The sequence below is a fragment of the Ailuropoda melanoleuca genome, chromosome 8 (assembly GCF_002007445.2).
Source record: "Ailuropoda melanoleuca isolate Jingjing chromosome 8, ASM200744v2, whole genome shotgun sequence".
Taxonomy (NCBI): Eukaryota; Metazoa; Chordata; class Mammalia; order Carnivora; family Ursidae; genus Ailuropoda; species Ailuropoda melanoleuca.
In genome coordinates this window covers 124,864,050-124,879,498 of record NC_048225.1, presented here as the reverse complement: position 1 = coordinate 124,879,498, position 15,449 = coordinate 124,864,050, and the positions used below count along the sequence as shown (strand labels likewise).

Here is a 15,449-nt window from a genome sequence, read left to right as displayed (position 1 = left end):
AAAGGCCTTATGCAAATATAAGATATTATTATTATCCTGCTTTGCAGATAAAGGAAAGTATCTTCTCAATGAGAGAAAGCAGGGCTCAGAGAGGCAAGGCATCTCGCTGACATTTCACAGCTGAGCCTGAACCCGTCTCTAAGCCCCGTGGCCCTTCGCTCGCGCTGCCTCTCCCTGTGCCGGTGGGCTCGATGACACTCAAGCCCAGCCCTGCCATCATGCTCCTCTCCTAGGCCAACAGTGACTCGTGGGGTCCGATTGACTGTGGCCCCAGAATCGGAAGAGGCTTCCAACCCAGTCGTCTTCGTCCCACTTCCTTATATTCCCAAGATGAGGCTCCCTCCAAACCCCTTCCAGTCTGCCGGGACGCGGAAGGTGTGCGGTGACGGGTGCTGAAGAGCCCCGCTCCTCGGTGGCTCCCTGTTTGTCCCCGGCCTCGGTGGCTCCAGGCAGCGGGCAAGCGTCTCCAAACCCAGGATGACTGGGCCCCAGGAGGTAAGGGTTTGGGTGGGGAGGCCAGAGAGCCACTGAGTTGTCACCAGATCGGCCAGCAGAGTCTGAGAAACCAGTCAGGGGCCAAGCTGATGAGACCTGCTCCATAGGATCCGGGGACCAGTGGGGTTCCCGCCCTGAGAGAGGATGGATTGGGGGGGTGCCAACTAGGCCCCAGCGAGGGCCCCTCCTCCACACACTTTCTTGTCTGTGGTCTTAGAAGTTGCACTGGCTGTGTGAGGAGGGAGGGCTGGGCCCGGGGTGGTGGAGGGTTGGAGAGGGTAGAGGGCGGGGAGGCGAAAGAGAACTTCCACAAGGGAAGGCACCCTCAGGAGCAGCTCCTAGAGGGGTCATGGTATCGGCCCCACTCCTTCCAGGAAGGACCACGCCCACCTTTCCAAACAGGAGAATTTTTTCTGAACTGATTCGTGACCTGTATTTTGTTCATCTTTGTGTCCTCCGCAGTGCCTAGAATAGAGCTTGGCTAGATATTTCTTAAAAGAGCCCATAGAGGGGTGCCTGAGTGGCTTAGTTGGTTAAGTTTCTGCCTTCGGCTCAGGTCATGATCCCAGGGTCCTGGGATTGAGTTCCGCATTGGGCTTCATGCTCAGCAGGAGTCTGCTTCTCCCTCTCCCACTTCCTCTGCCCCTCCCCACCCCTGCTCATGTTCTCTTTTTCTCTCTCTCTCTCATAAATAAAATCTTTAAAGAAATTTGTACCATTAAAAAAAAGAAGAAAGAAAGCCCATAGGATTGCTATTCCATGTGACTCTTTCCTCCCTGAGGTCCCTTCCCTGTGTGTGACATGCTTCATCCCTGGGAAATCCTTCCTCCCAGCTTCCCATCGAAGTTTCGACTTTGTAACAGTTGGGGGCACTGACCCGGTCTCCCCATCAGCCTTTACTCTGGGAGAAGAGATGCCTTTTCCATAGCTTCCCTCAGCCGACCTCCATCACACTCTCCAGGTGCTCTCTAGTGAGGGGCCAGATGGGGAAACTGAGGCCAACAGTGGGGGCACAACGCTCAGCAGGAGAGCCTCCATGCCAGAAATCCAGAGTCTCCTGTGGGAGGTAGATCCCTCTTACATGGTCCAGGGTCAGACAACTCTGCACTTGAACTTCTCCCTGGACTGACCAAGTCCCCTTGGTGAGCCCAGCACTTCTTGTGCTCGTGTGACCAAGGCCAAGAGGGCTGAGCTTGGGAAAATGGGAGGAGAAGCCGGATAAGGAGGATGTGGGGGAGTGGAAGCAGATGACCCACCTCAAAGCCCTGGGACAGAGTCTGGGATAACCCGTCCCTGCTGACCTCAGCATCAGCGTCCTCTGTCCTGTCTCTGCCCTCACAGTGTCCTCTGTCCAGGCACACCAAGCTCCTCTCGGGTCTTGGGTGGGGCATGCCTCCTTACCAACAGCTCTTGGCAAACAATGGGGCCCCCTCCGGGAAGCTCTGTCCCCCTCTCCACTACCCTTCTTCCAAGCCACCGTTCACATGCCACTTTCTCCGGGAAGCCTCTGCAGATGTGCCCCCCCCACACACCGTGTGGGTTGCCCCCTCCTTGTGATGAGCCAGGCCTTGCCCGCAGCACGTCATCCTGTCCTCCCGGGAGGTTGGTAATGTCACTGCCCGCATGTGAATGGTGTGTAAACCGGACTCAGGAGATAGGCTCAGGAAGAACACTAAGCCCCAACCCCAGTCCATTTGCAGTGAAGTCCTTTTGCTTTCCATCTTGCCACCATAGGGTCACAAAGTGCGCACTCTGGGAGGCCCTTGGGTCATTTCAATCGATTCCCTGGTTTCACCAAAGAGGAAGCCAAGGCCTGGGAAAGGCGAGTAACTTCCCTATGACCACACACCTGGCCAGTAGCACATGTGAGTTTTGATCAGAATCAGAGCAAGAACCCTGACTTCTTCCTCTTCCCAGCCTCTCCTCCTCCAAGATCCTTTCTTGACCTGGGGTTCTGAAGGGCCAGCTGGTGTAGAGCCAACCTTGGTACATTACCTGCTGAGCTCTTCCCCTGTCCAGCCACGGCAACAGCCCAGGGCACACCCCTTCCATCCTCAGGTCTCCAGGATCCCCTCAGCCTCGCAGCTGCTGGCCCAGAACTAGGTCAACGGGGAAGGCTAGAAGAAACTGCAAAGTGCGGCCCGTAGGGAGGGGACGGATTCAGTGGTGCTCTCTGCTGGGGACTAAGAAATGGTCAAGGGAGTTCTTTGAGAGAGCTGGAAATCCCACAGCCTCCAGGAGCTCTGAGTGTCATGGGAACTACCTCCCAGGCCACCCAGCCTCTGTCCATGAGAGGCCAAAGGTGGACCGCTCTCATCAGGGAGAGTGAGCACGCCACTCCTTTCATCCTTCCCCTTGGCCTGGTAAAACCTTACACTCAGGAAACGCTTCCTGTGACATCTAAACGTACTTACTGCTGTCTAAGCAATCTATTTTTATCTTTACCCTTGGTGGAGAGGGAGACCTGGGGTACCCTGTTCTTCTGATGCAGATTTAAGGAACTGAGCCACCTTTCCAGACAGGTCTCAGTCTCCTTTCGTCCTCACAGCTCCTGGTTCCATGTACAGACAGCCACCCCTGACCCTCACACAGGGGAGTCTAAGGGGGTCCACCATCACCCGGGGAGTCTCCCTACCCACCCCCCATCATTCCACTTATTCCCGTCCACCTCCCCTGTTTGAAGACAAGAATAGGGCAGGGGTGGCATGAAGGCACCAGCCTAGACACGTCTAGATTCTAGATGGGTCTAGAACTAGATTCAGAAGTGGCTGCCACCCATCCTCCCTCTCGTGGCTAACGGCCTGAATGCAACGGTGTGTGTGTGGGGGGGGTGAAGACGTGCTTCCTGCAGCCCTCTCCCTACAACAGGGGACATGTGAAGGGACATCTGGAGGCAGAAGGACACGCCAGAGAGTAAGTGCGGGGGACGGGGTGCTCCTGCATGAAGAAGACGGATGCATGAAGCAGAATCTGGCCACAGAGGGGCAGCACGGCTGAGGAGAAGGGTCCTGTGCAATTCTGATGGAAGGGAAACACGGAGATCAACGTTCAAGGACCCTCGCGGAAGAGCAAACCAGTATCAGCGCCGCCGTCCATCTGAGGGAGTTGCTGCCTCTGCGACCCCGTCCATCGCCCCAGGTCTTGGGGTCCTGGTGGGCCCTCCATCTCTCTCCTTTTTAGACTGCTTGCTCCAGGCTTCCAAAAAATGCCTAGGACCAGAACAGCAGGGGGGGCATGGGCACCCCGACAGATCGTTCCACAGACAGAGGGTATTAGCGGGGAAAGCCAGAGCCAGGCCTCACCAAGGACTTGGAATCAACAGAGATCTCAAACTCGAAAGCCTCGCTAAGGAGGTCCTGAGGTTTCTCTTTCCAGCCACGCAGAATCCGTGGCAGGAGTGGGGCCAGCGTGAGGTTAGGGAATGAAAGCAGGTAAGCTCACCCTGCCTAGAGACAGTGGAGGGGTCAAGGTGACTTTCTGAGGTTCTTTCTAGACCCAGAATCCTTTTTCAGGTCCCTGTGCCTGTTGTCCTGCCTTCTCCTTGCCCTACCACTCCCCCAGCAACTTCCCAGGGCAGGTGGTACCAGACAGCTCTGTTAAAACTCCACGTGGGGGCGGGTCACCTGAGTGAAGCCAAAAGGCAGATGATAATCCCCCACCCACCCCAGGAGAAAACATACTCCTAGAGGCCACAAACCTCCCTTCCAGTCCTAGCCTTGCCTCCTGGACATGTTGTGTCACCTCTCAGAGCCTTTCTGTAAAACAGGCCATGAGGGGCTGTGACTCAGGGTGCACTGGGCAAATGCAAGGGACAAGGGACAGTCACATTGGGCCTGCGCTGGGCAGGCTGGGTTCCATCATCCTGCAGAGCACACCCCCCTCTCCCCAGTGTGCTGGGCTCAGCTGTGGGGCCGAGGTCCTGGCCAATGAAACCCCCGAGGTGGGGTGAGGTGGGGAGCCGTGCTCAAGAGTTCAGTGGAGGAGGCCGTGTCCATGGTTAACGTGTAAGCGGTCCGGTCTGGGGCAGCGGGACATTACCCGCCCCAGGGCTACATTCTTGAGGTCACAACAAGTGCAAACTTGTTATAACCTGTGTTGGAGCAGCAGGGGGCAGCGAGGGCAAGGGGGGTGGTGGCACGGAGCCGCCAGCCAGCGGCTGGCGGAGGGGTGCCAAGGGGAGAGGGGGGGGGTGGGGCCGGGGGCAGCCGTGCAGGTGCATATGCACGTGGATGACGGGAGGACTGCGGGTCCAGGCTCCAGCTTGGCCTGCTGTGTCTGGGCACATCCGCTCCAGCGTGCGAGTGGGGTCTGTGTGTGGGGCTGCATAGATGAGAGTGTGCCTGTGTGTCTCTGCATATATGAGCCCCGTGGAGGAGGAGCAGAGGCGGGCAGCCACGGGCCCAGGCTGGGCATGTGGAACAGAGGAGTGGGCGCTGTGAGCACCCCTTCCCTTTTGCTGGCCTCACAGAACCTGCATTCCAGCTTCATCCACAGACTGCTCCCCTCATCCCCACCCCCTGTGAGCTGGGGCCTCTCCCCACCAGTGCCCGTCTCCCCGGCCTGCCCCAGGAGTGGGGGGGGTCGCCTCCTGCCCATCCCCCTGGCCCCGGGCCCACTCCCCCGCGCTCTCTTGGCCCTCCGGACACTGGGGCGGGTAGGGGTAGTGGTGGGGGGAGGCTTTGAAAGCAGGTGACTGTTTGGGGGAACTCAGGGACAGAGCCCCCATTGTGCCCGCCCCGGAGCCGCCTCAATGGAGCTCTCTGGCACAAAGGGGCTTTGACAATGGGCAGCTCATTAGTATTCAGAGCCAGCCCCTCAGCCCTCTCCCTGTCCCACAGTCCAGAGGAGGGAGCTGGGGGGCTGCTGGCCCTGCCTGTGGAGGCAGGGAGTGGGGCAGGGCTGAGACTGGAGAGATCTTAGCCCATAGGGGCTCCCCTAGGGAGACAGTAGAGGGAGACTAGCCTAGGGCCCCCAAACCAGCCACTGGCCGCAAACGCCCTGGCAAGTGGAAAAAGCCATAGGGACTGGTAACGATGGGGGAGGGGGGCTGTGGGGACCAAGCTGGGCCTGGAAAGAAGCAGGTGGACAATCTGAGCCCACCCACTTTTTGCCTCCTCTTTACCATCTATTTCAGGGAACTGTATGGCAGGAGAGAAGAATGGAGCAATGGACAGCAAGTTCTCAAACCTCAGCCCGCCAGGTCTCCTGGGGGCTGCGGGTGGGATGTGAACCACCACGGGATGCAAAATTGGAGTGTGCTCAGGGTTTGGGACATCAGGGGTATCTGGGCTTCTGACAAAGGTGGTGCCTGCAGCCCGGCTCACGGGACTGCGGCCGAAGGGCCAGAGCCAGGACTAGCTCTCCTGTAGGGTGTGGGGAAGAGGCTTCTCCCCTCCTGCCCAGGGGACCCCAGCACCTGCCTCCACCCACCAACACTGTCAGCACCCTGAGTGGCCTTGCCACTCGCTGGGTGCTAGGGACTGCCCCAGGGCACCGTGGATCAGCGGGCAGGGTGGGGGCGCCCAGTGCAGGGGCTGAGGAGGCCGGGACCTGGGAAGGGGCTGCGGGCAGTGAGCAGGGAAGAGGCGCCCCGTGAGAAGCAGTGTTGCCCCATCAAGACTTTCTCTGCCCTGTGCCAGAAGCCCCCAGGAGAGAGGGCTGAGGCCATTTTACAGAACTGTCCCCCACAAGGCAGGACAGAGAGATCTTTCTGGACTTAAGCACCTCTTCTCCAGCTGGCTTTCTCCTCTTTTCAGCTGTGCTGATGGCCGGAGGTCCTCCCTGAGATCTGCCCTCAAGTCTTCCCGCTGTACTGCCCTGGGCCCTGGCTGGGGGAAAGGGGAGGCCTGCTCCCTTCTCCCTGTCAGGACCCTGGTTCTGCACCCCACCCCACCCCTGCTCCCAAGAGTCCAGTGGGGGTGGGGATGTAGGGCTAGCAGTTAGAACTCCTGGGTTCAGGGCCAGCAATCCTGCTAACCTTCTCAGGACCTGGCACAGGTCACCTTCCCTCCCTGGGCTGGGAAGCCGCCTTCTGGGCCCAGTGAATGCAGGAGCAAGGCTGTGGGATTGAATTAGAGCTCACGATATGCAGCACCACACTAAGCCCTTTTCTAGAATTATGTCAGGTAATTTTCAACAACTCTAAAAAGAGTAGGCACTTTCTTAAAGCCCCATTCTATAGATGAGAAAACAGAGATGTGGATGATTGCCCAAGGTCACGTAGCTAGTGAGCGTAGAACTGGGTCCCACAGGCTATACCACCCTGTACTGCACCCCTTGCTCTCCTCCCCTGCCCCCCAGAATGAGCACGCTCAGAGGAGCCTGGGCCACTGACGGAGATCAGCCAGGACACTCTGCTTGGCCGGGGGATTTCTGAAACTGTTTTCTGAAGTTCCTTTAGACTAGCGATTCTCAAAGTGTGGTCCGGGGACCCCAGAGGTTCCTGAGACCCTTTCAGAGGCTCTGCGAGGTCAAAACTGTCTTCATAACAATGCTAAGTGTTCTTTGCTCCCTTCGCTCTCATTCTCTCATGAGTGTTCAGTGGAGTTTTCCAGAAGCTATGTGACACTTGATACGGCAACAGACTGAATGCAGAAGCAGATATGAGGCATCGTCTGTCTGCCGTTGAGACACACGTTCAAAAGATTTGTAAACATGCAAGACACCGCTACTGTTCTTACCAAACTCTGTGTTTCTTTGTTTTTAAAAATATAGCTATTTTTCATTAAAAAGACATCATTTATGTGGACATGCGATGGGTTTGGGGTTGTTTTTAAATGAACTGACAAATATTTTAGGCCTCCTCAGTTTTCATTTCTAACATAGAGATAAATGTAACCCACAGAAACAACAGCTCTTTGGAGCCTGCAATAGTCTTTAAGAATGTAAAGGGGTCCTGAGATGAAGACGCTTGGGAAGCAGTGCCCTAGACTCTGTCAGACACATTCTCTCTCCTCTTGCCAGTTGCCTGTGTCCTGTTTATCGGAGGGTCAACCAGGGAGGGTTAGACGTGGGGAGAAGGTATGTGCCCCGGTCTCCTCTCTGTGACAAGGGTGGAGGGTAGAGCTCAGGGACAGCCCCAGGGGGAATGGGACGCTAAGAGGCCAGCCCTGTGCCCGTCCCCTCCTCCCCCCGCCCCACCGGGAGGTGTCCCCACAGGTCCGCAGCTTGCAAACCCCTGCCCAGAGGTGTGCTGAAGACAACGGGGCTGCACCAAGCTGGGCTCTGACCTTCGCCCCTTCTCCACTCTGGATGCCTGCCAAGAAGCCTGGCATCAGGCGAGGCAGACCTCCCTGGCGAGAAGAGAAAGGCTCAGTGGATCCCCACATGAGTTTTTGTGCTTGGACCAACAGTGCTTAAAGGACTGGAAATGGGGTGTTCTGGGGTCTGCTGCTTAAAATCTTAGGGTTAAGCCATCTCCACAGGATAGGCCCCTTGGCAGAGGGGGGCTTTTCTGGAAGTTCCCTAGAGAGTTGAATAATAGGGTCTTACAAACACACACCCCACTCCCAGACACTCATAAGCAACTAACATCAGGCTCCTCCCCCCAGAATTAGCATCCAGGAAGGTTTCCTACCTAGAGTTCAGCTGGTTGGAGGGTACTCTGTTCCTAGGAGCTGAAGGGTCCAGGGAGGGAAGAGAAGCCTTTGCTTCAGGGGGTTGGAAATCAGCAGGGCTGCAGGGGCATGGCCCCATCCCAGAGGACCCCCCCGTGTAATGAAGGAGATAGGACGTCCCTCCCAACATGACCATTGTGTTGGGCTTCTGGGAAAGGTAACAGACACAGGGAGGAAGGACAAGCAGAATGCTGAGAGCAGGGGCTACAAGATGACAGGGCGGCTGGGGAAAGGTGGATGGAGATGTGTGGGAGGGGTGGGCCTTGGAATGGGAAGGTCCCCCGTGAGAGCCTAAAGGGAAGGAAGAGGTGTAGCTCAGGGACTGCTGATGGACTCACCTCCCCCAGAACAAAGTCTGAAGAGGGCAGTCCCAAAAGGTGGTGTGCTGGAAGGGAGTGAGGAGAGGCTTCTGTTAAGTATCTTGAAGACTGTGATTGGGAGTGTTCATCTGAAAACCAACAGGGGTGTCTGGGTAGGAAAGGGGCAAGATGAAACCGGTGCTTCATGGTGACAGTTCCAGTGGAGGGAACAGTAAAGGAAGGGAGCCAAGGAGAGAGAGAGGCTGGAGTCAGGGAGGCCATTAGGGAGGCTACTGTGGGCACCCAGGCTGACGGGGGTTGGTGGGGAGGACAAAGGAAGCGGCGAGTACGTAAGCCTGAGAGGAAGGTAACACGCATTTGAGAGGGACAGGCAGGGTCACGCGGGTTGGGGGAGATGTGGGCTGGGGGCAGAGAAGCTGGCGTCAGGCTGGAAGGGAGAAGTTGCTCTGAACGGACAGACTGTTTTAGGGAGGCTCAACAGCCCAGTCCACACTTCTTGGACCTTAGCTGAAGACAGGACATCAGCCTGGTGCAAACAGGGAAAGGAGCAGAGGGTGAGGAGCCCCAGCCCACGCGATGGCCCATCTGTGGGAATGAAGACAGGAATCTCACCTGGTCTGGTTGAAAATCCTCCACCCTTCCCAAACTCAGGAAAGGTGGAGGGACAGAAGCCCGGACTTGACCACTTGACCGCAGAAGAACTGGGGAGTGGACAAGGCCAGGAGCCAGGAGAGCCCACAGAGCCGGGTCAGAGAGTGGGGGCACCACAGCCGCGAGCACCATTCCAAGCCCTTTACAAAGTCTGACTCTTGATCCCCAGCTATTACCGGCCCCACGGTAAGGACAAGGAGCTCCAGGGGAGCCACAAAGTGCTGGAACCAGGACTGACACCCAGCAAGTCTGCCTCCAAGGCTGTGCTCCTCACAGCTCCACCCTCGGCCTCCCAGACTGGGCCCCAGCAGGAAGGAGCCTGGGACAGCAAGCTAGAGTGGCCGGCCATCCAGGAGGGCCCCCTGACAGCTGCCATGTTATCCCTGTGCTGATCGCTGGTCGGAGATTCACAGCTCCCCTCAGAAGCCTTAATGATGGGCTTGGGGGCTTAGGGGTTTGTTTTTTGTTCCAGAAGGTGGCCTCCTATTCTTTTCCAATCTCCATTTCAAATTTCTTTCCTGTAATGGGATGTGCTTCCTGAAGTCTAACCCAAGTCCTTCCAGCTGCAGCCCCACCCCTTTCCCCAGGCCTTCTGTCCCTGGAAGAAGAACAGAATGGCCAAATACATTGACATTTGCCAGAAATGCTCCTACCCTGCTCTCAGCCCCTGCTTCTCCCGGCCACACCAGTCAGTTCCTACTTCTCCTCACATTCCAGAGCCAGCCCCTGCTTTCTCCCCACCGCCTCAAATCCAGCTCCAAGCTGGCAGACACCCACGGGAGAGTTTTTCCCACAATCCCTTTCTCTTTGCCGGTTCAAGGTTCTGATGGGGGTGGGGGTGGGGGTGAAGAGGGGATGCACTGTGGCCACGCACGGCAGCAACATGTAGGTGAAACCGGGACGAAGGAAGAAAAGCACTGAACTCAGCCTGCGGGACAGACAGGGACGGGGCAAACTGACAAAGCTCAGAGTCCGGGAGCTGCCCCCACCGACCACTCTTCACTGGGCACTAAACACTTGGAGTCCAAATCTCCCTGCTCTCTATCCTTCTGCGGTCCCATCCCAGTGACCTCTCGGCCCCTTCCAGGGCCTCACCACCATCCCGGACAGCTTGGCCTCAGCGTGGACAGTGGCACTGACCAGTCAGGCAAGAGAAGAATCTAGGCCGGGAAGGGGAGGGAGAGTGGAAGTTTTTTCTTCCCGTCCTACATAACCCTTGGCAGGAAAGTTGGGGGCTCCATTACCCGATGCCTCTTTCTCTCCCCACCAATGCCAGGGGGCTCAACCTATCTTCCACCTCACGTACAGAACCAAGCATCCTGCCAGGAGGCCCAAGAGGCCTTTTCTCCTCTGAGAAAGTGAGTCTTTCTGTATGACTCATCCCCAGGGCACTAAACCTCTCATCCCATCAATCTCAGGATGACCCCAGAGAATGTCCCCTGAGCCCACCCAGATCCAAGTGTCCCAGCCTCTCTGGTCCCTAGGAAGGACAAGGGAAGGAGGCCCCTGGGTCTTCTGCCAGGCCCTTTCCTTCTAGCCCAAGCCAAACAAGCTGGAGCTATAAATGAGCTCGTGCGTCGAGGTGCAGGTAGGGGCACCGCGCACCGTTCAGTGGGGCACAGGGAAGCGGTGGGGGATGCGAGTGGGCAGCCCACTAACCCTCCCATGCAAACGTGAGCGACAGTAGACTGGATGTGGGGCAGATGATGGGAAGATAGGGTTTTTTTCTCCTCAGGGTAGGGGGCAGCAGTGGGATTCTGCGTTAGAACCACAGAAGGAATGGGTCCATAACCTGCCCACCCCCCACCCCTCCATTCTGTGGAGTCATTGCCATTTGATACCCACTGAGACAAGTTGGCTGCTCGGGCTCTGGCTGGGGGGTGGGGGGTGGGGGACAGCTTAGAAAACAGCAGCTCCTTTCAGGACCCAGGCTGGCAAGGGCTTTGGGAGGCTGGACTGGCCCAGATCACCCCCCGACACCCCCTCTCTCCCTCCCTCGCCACCACCACCAAAGGACAGAGGGGTGGGGAAAAGGGAGTTGGCACTGCCTGGGCCATGCCTATTCCTCCACCGAGCAGCCCTGGCCCCTCTCCCTGGCATGACGCCGTCCCTCCCCCTCCCTCACTTCCTGCTCCCTGAAGAACTAGCTAGGAGCCAGGACACCTGCTTCCTTCTCCACCGGGTCCCCCACACCCAGCCTACACCCTGGGGAAGAAGCAGACCCTGCCCCTCGGCACAGGATGGTGCCCACCATTGTGGGAACATGGTCAGACAGTCATAGAGATTAGGGAGAGGGTTTGGAGATGGAAGTCAGTGGAACTCAGTGGCTGCCGCTGGCCCCTCCTTGGGCTGGTTTCTTGACACCCTCCAGGCCCTGCTGAGCACCCCTAAACAAATGGCCCTCCTCACAAGGGGGTCCCAAATCTCCCATCTCCTTCCTCCTGCCTGGAACTCCCTAAATCAGTCCCGGTGGCAAAAAATTCAAACACCGCAGCCAAGGCAGACTGGCCGAGATATCTTTAGCTAGAATTTGTATTGATAAGCAACAACATCAGGCTTCAAGCCTTGGCCTCCTTTGGGTCCAGATTAGTACCCTGGCTTCTGCGCCACCCCAACTTCCTATCTGCCTCACTCTGGGGTGCTAATAAGAATGAAATCTCAAGTGACCAGAGGCCCCACTCCCACCTTTTCCCAGTTTTGTCCTTCTACCCATTCTGCCCATCCCAGGACTCAGCTGCCCGCCCCCAAATCAGGAAGCTCCAACCCTGTCTCTCTCCTAACACCCATGCCCCTGGTCAGTCCCTGGCGGGGAGAAGGAGTGGGATGGGGAAGGGCATCTCCATCTGGCCTTGCATCTCAGCAGGAGCTGCTCTGCTGTGCTCTTCCTGGGATCTTACTGTGACACAGTTGGGGGGAGAGGGGCGAGAGGTGGGGAGGGGGGAGCTCCAAGAGCCAGGGAAGCGGGAGTGGAGGGAAGGGGTGGGGTGGGCAGGGGTCCCAGGCACAGCAGGCTACCAGGGCTTCCTAATCCAAGCTGTATGTGCCTTTTTCCCCCCTGCTTGAACTTGTGATTAATGGGTGTCACTATGTGAGTGTCACTGTGTGGGGAGGGGGGAATGGGGCTGGCATGGGAGTGGGAGTAACTCGATGATCCTGGGAAGAGGGGGCGCTGTCTGGAGTGCCTGTGTGGGGGATGCGTGGTCATATGTATGCGGGTCACTGTACTCCTTGAGAGGGCTGTGATGGGATGCCAGGTCGCCTCATAGGAAGGGCATCAGGAAAGCCCCTTCCTCAGCCTTGAAGTGACCAGCTTGGGTAAAGTTTCCTTCTCGGGGAGCCCTTCCCCGGATGGTCCATTTGGGGTCGCCCAAGGTGGGAGGCTGGGGAACAGGCTCATACCGCTGAAGCCAGACACGGTAGGGACGCGAAGGGCTGGGGGCCCCGATATCTTTGGGAGTGAGGTGGACAGGGGCCGGCCGGGGCGGCAGCACTCCTCCATCACGGCCAGGGGGCTTACCTTGGGTCCGGGGTGGAGTGGCGCCTCGGATGGGCAGCGGGACGGACGGACGGACGGACGGACAGACGGACGGGGCGGGCAGGAATGAGGAACCGAGCTGAGCGACGGGCAGAGCCAGGACTCTTAAACCCGGAGCTGGGATCAGATAAGGGCTGGTCCGGGGGCCGGGGCCGGGGTCGGGCCGGCCGGGGGCAGAGCTGGGCCGGGCCGGGCCGCCCCCTCCCTCTGCAGCGCCGGGAGCCAAACTTTGTGTGAATGGAGGGGCCCGGAGGGGGCCGGCGGGCGGGGCCGGAGGGCTGCGGTCGGGCCAATGGGTACATGGAGCGCCAGGCCCGAGATGCCGGGATTGGAGGGGTCGGGGCGGGCGGGGCGCAGGGGGCGAGGAAGCGGAGCCCCAGACAGATGGAGGAGCAGGGCGGAGAGCCGCGCCCGAAGAGCGGGACCCAGACAGACTCCGGGAGGAAGCGGGACGCGAGACGATGGGCGAAGCGATAGGGGCTGCGCTGGCACGAAGACAGGGGAGAGAGGAGGAGGCGGCGGTGGCCGTGTCAGCGACGGGGAGCGGGCGCGGCGGGGCGGGGCTGGCGGAGTTAATGAGCTGGAAATGAACTCGGGACGGCCCGGTGGCCCTACGCGCCGCGCGAAGGGGCGGCCGGGGCTGGGCTCCGGGGCTCCGGCGCTCTCTCCCTCAGCACCACTGCCTGGCCGGTCACCGTCCCCTAAGCACTGCGTGCGGTCCCGGGTGCCGAGTGCCGAGTGAGCGGACCTCCCCCGCCGGCAGCGGGCTGGATCCCGGTCCCGAAGGGCCGGTGGGGCGGGGCGCGCAGCGCAGGTGCGGAGACGCTGGAGGCCGCAGAGAGGGCGAGGTCGCTCTACTTAGGGGGTCCTGGCAGATGTGGGGCATCTGATAAGGGCCCTAAAGAGTGCAGAGGATTCCGGTCCTGGGAGCTGGTGGGTAGGGCGTTTGAGGCAGAGAGAAGGGCAGTGACTACAAAGTCCTGGGGTGGGGTGGAGGGACTGGGAAGTACAAGTCTGCGTGGAAACAGCCTCACACTGGCCCGCTGGACCAGACCGAGCTCCGGTGGTGGTTCTCAAGCTTTTCGTCACCGAGGACTTCTTTCAGTATCTGAAAGCGAGTTTTGAGAGGTTCTTATCCACAGTCTCCCACCCTTGGCATTTATTAAGGAAAGAATAATTTCCCCTTTTTTCTTCATCATCGATATTTAGATATTTAACTACTAATCAGTAACCAGTATTACCATATTGAGTTGATACATATCTTGCAAAAAAAAAAAAAAACAAAGAAATTTGACATTGTTAGTTTAGTTCTGCCTCTAAAAGCCATAGGATGGGTAAATGTGCATTGCACATAGGCCCCCATGGGGGAGGGTAGCCGGCTGGGGGTGTACCACAGGCAGAGTGCTTGTGTTGGGGGACGACCTGGAGTAAAGGGAGAAATATGCCAGTTCAGGGTCAGCTCTGAGTTTCTGGAGGCCAAGGAGGTCCACGGGGGATCTTGAGCAGAGAATGCAGTCATAGCAGAATTTCAGGAAGATAAATCTGAAGATGAGCCAGAGGGTTTGAAGGGGAAACCAGACAGCAATCCCAGAATCTACATCCTCCCCCACCTCGTCTTGGCTAATCAGTGCATGGACTTTGTAAAGCACCTGGGGCCTGCCCCCTTCCTCTCTGCCGCATCACTGGGCTGTGGTCCAGGACACCAGGCACCTCTCTCCAGGATTCCCATGGCTGCCGTCTAACTAGTCATCCGACCTCCACTTTCTTCCACTCAAGTCCTGCAGATCATGAAGTCCTATGTTTAAGAGGAAACACCAATAACATACATCTCTCTGAAACACAAACCTGACCGTGCCACCTCCCCGTGTAAAAGCCTGCAGTGCTGCCCACTGTCTGGAATGAAAATCCACATTCCTTGCCGCAGAACAGAAGGCCGGCCACGACCTGAACCTGGTGCCATCCAGCCTCATCGTCTCCCCCGGCCCTGCACGCCCGAGCCTCCAGCTGCTCCCTCCTCCAACACCGGAGTCTCAGGCTTCGGTTCTCTTTGGGTCCTTGATCTTCCTGTGTCTGACCTGGAGCCTTCATCACTGACATCGCTCCAGCTACCACCTCTGAGTTACATCCAAACCTCCATCTTCAGCCTGAGGCTTTCTTTTTAGAGCCTCACAGTTCCAGCTGCTGGCAGGGGGTTTCCACTTCCACCAGACAGGCCCCAAACTGAATTCATTTTCCTCCTCAAGCCTGGCAATCCTCGTGACTTCTTTATTTCTGTGTTTCTCCTGGTCAAAGAGATTTAAAAACGAAGTGCTCTCTCCTCTTCACCCATCCCTCTGCCCCATCCTTTGACATGTCAACTAAGCCTCCAAATCCTGCCAGGTTTCCCTTTGCTATATTTCTCTTGGATGTTCCTTTCTGTTTCATGGCCACTACCAGAACCAGGAAGGTCACTAACAACCCAGGACCTGGACCCACCCTTCACCCTTCTCTCCATTCTCAAAGGAAGAGGCAGCCTGTCTTCATCATGTCAGTCCCTGTGTTCTTCTATCAAACCCCAAACAGAGTGCCCCTTCCTTACTGGACACGGTGCAAGCTTCTTGGCTCGACACTTAGGGCACTCCTCTGAGAGGACAGGGAGGAAAGAATCCAAGGGCAGGAGCAGAAGAGATATCTTGTGGTGAGGGAGAAGTCTCCGGAGAAGTTCCTTCCAAATGGTCTTTGTCTTTCCTATACAGCAGAAGACCCATATGCTAAAAATCAGGGTGGAGGTGGGACTGGGCAATTAGCTTAGAAATTCTAGAACAGCATGGGTGCAAGACTGTGGAAAATACA

The 15,449-nt window shown here is 57.6% G+C and overlaps 1 protein-coding gene across 2 annotated transcripts in view; it reads right to left on the bottom strand.

Moving 5' to 3' along the window:
- KCNJ10 (potassium inwardly rectifying channel subfamily J member 10) overlaps positions 1–15,449 on the bottom strand; it is a 30,900-nt gene extending 15,451 nt beyond the window's left edge. For both annotated transcript variants that reach the window (XM_019792762.2, XM_019792763.2), the window contains exon 1: positions 12,600–15,449. The gene's annotated coding sequence lies outside the window, so the exon portion shown is untranslated. The remainder of the gene's footprint in view (positions 1–12,599) is intronic.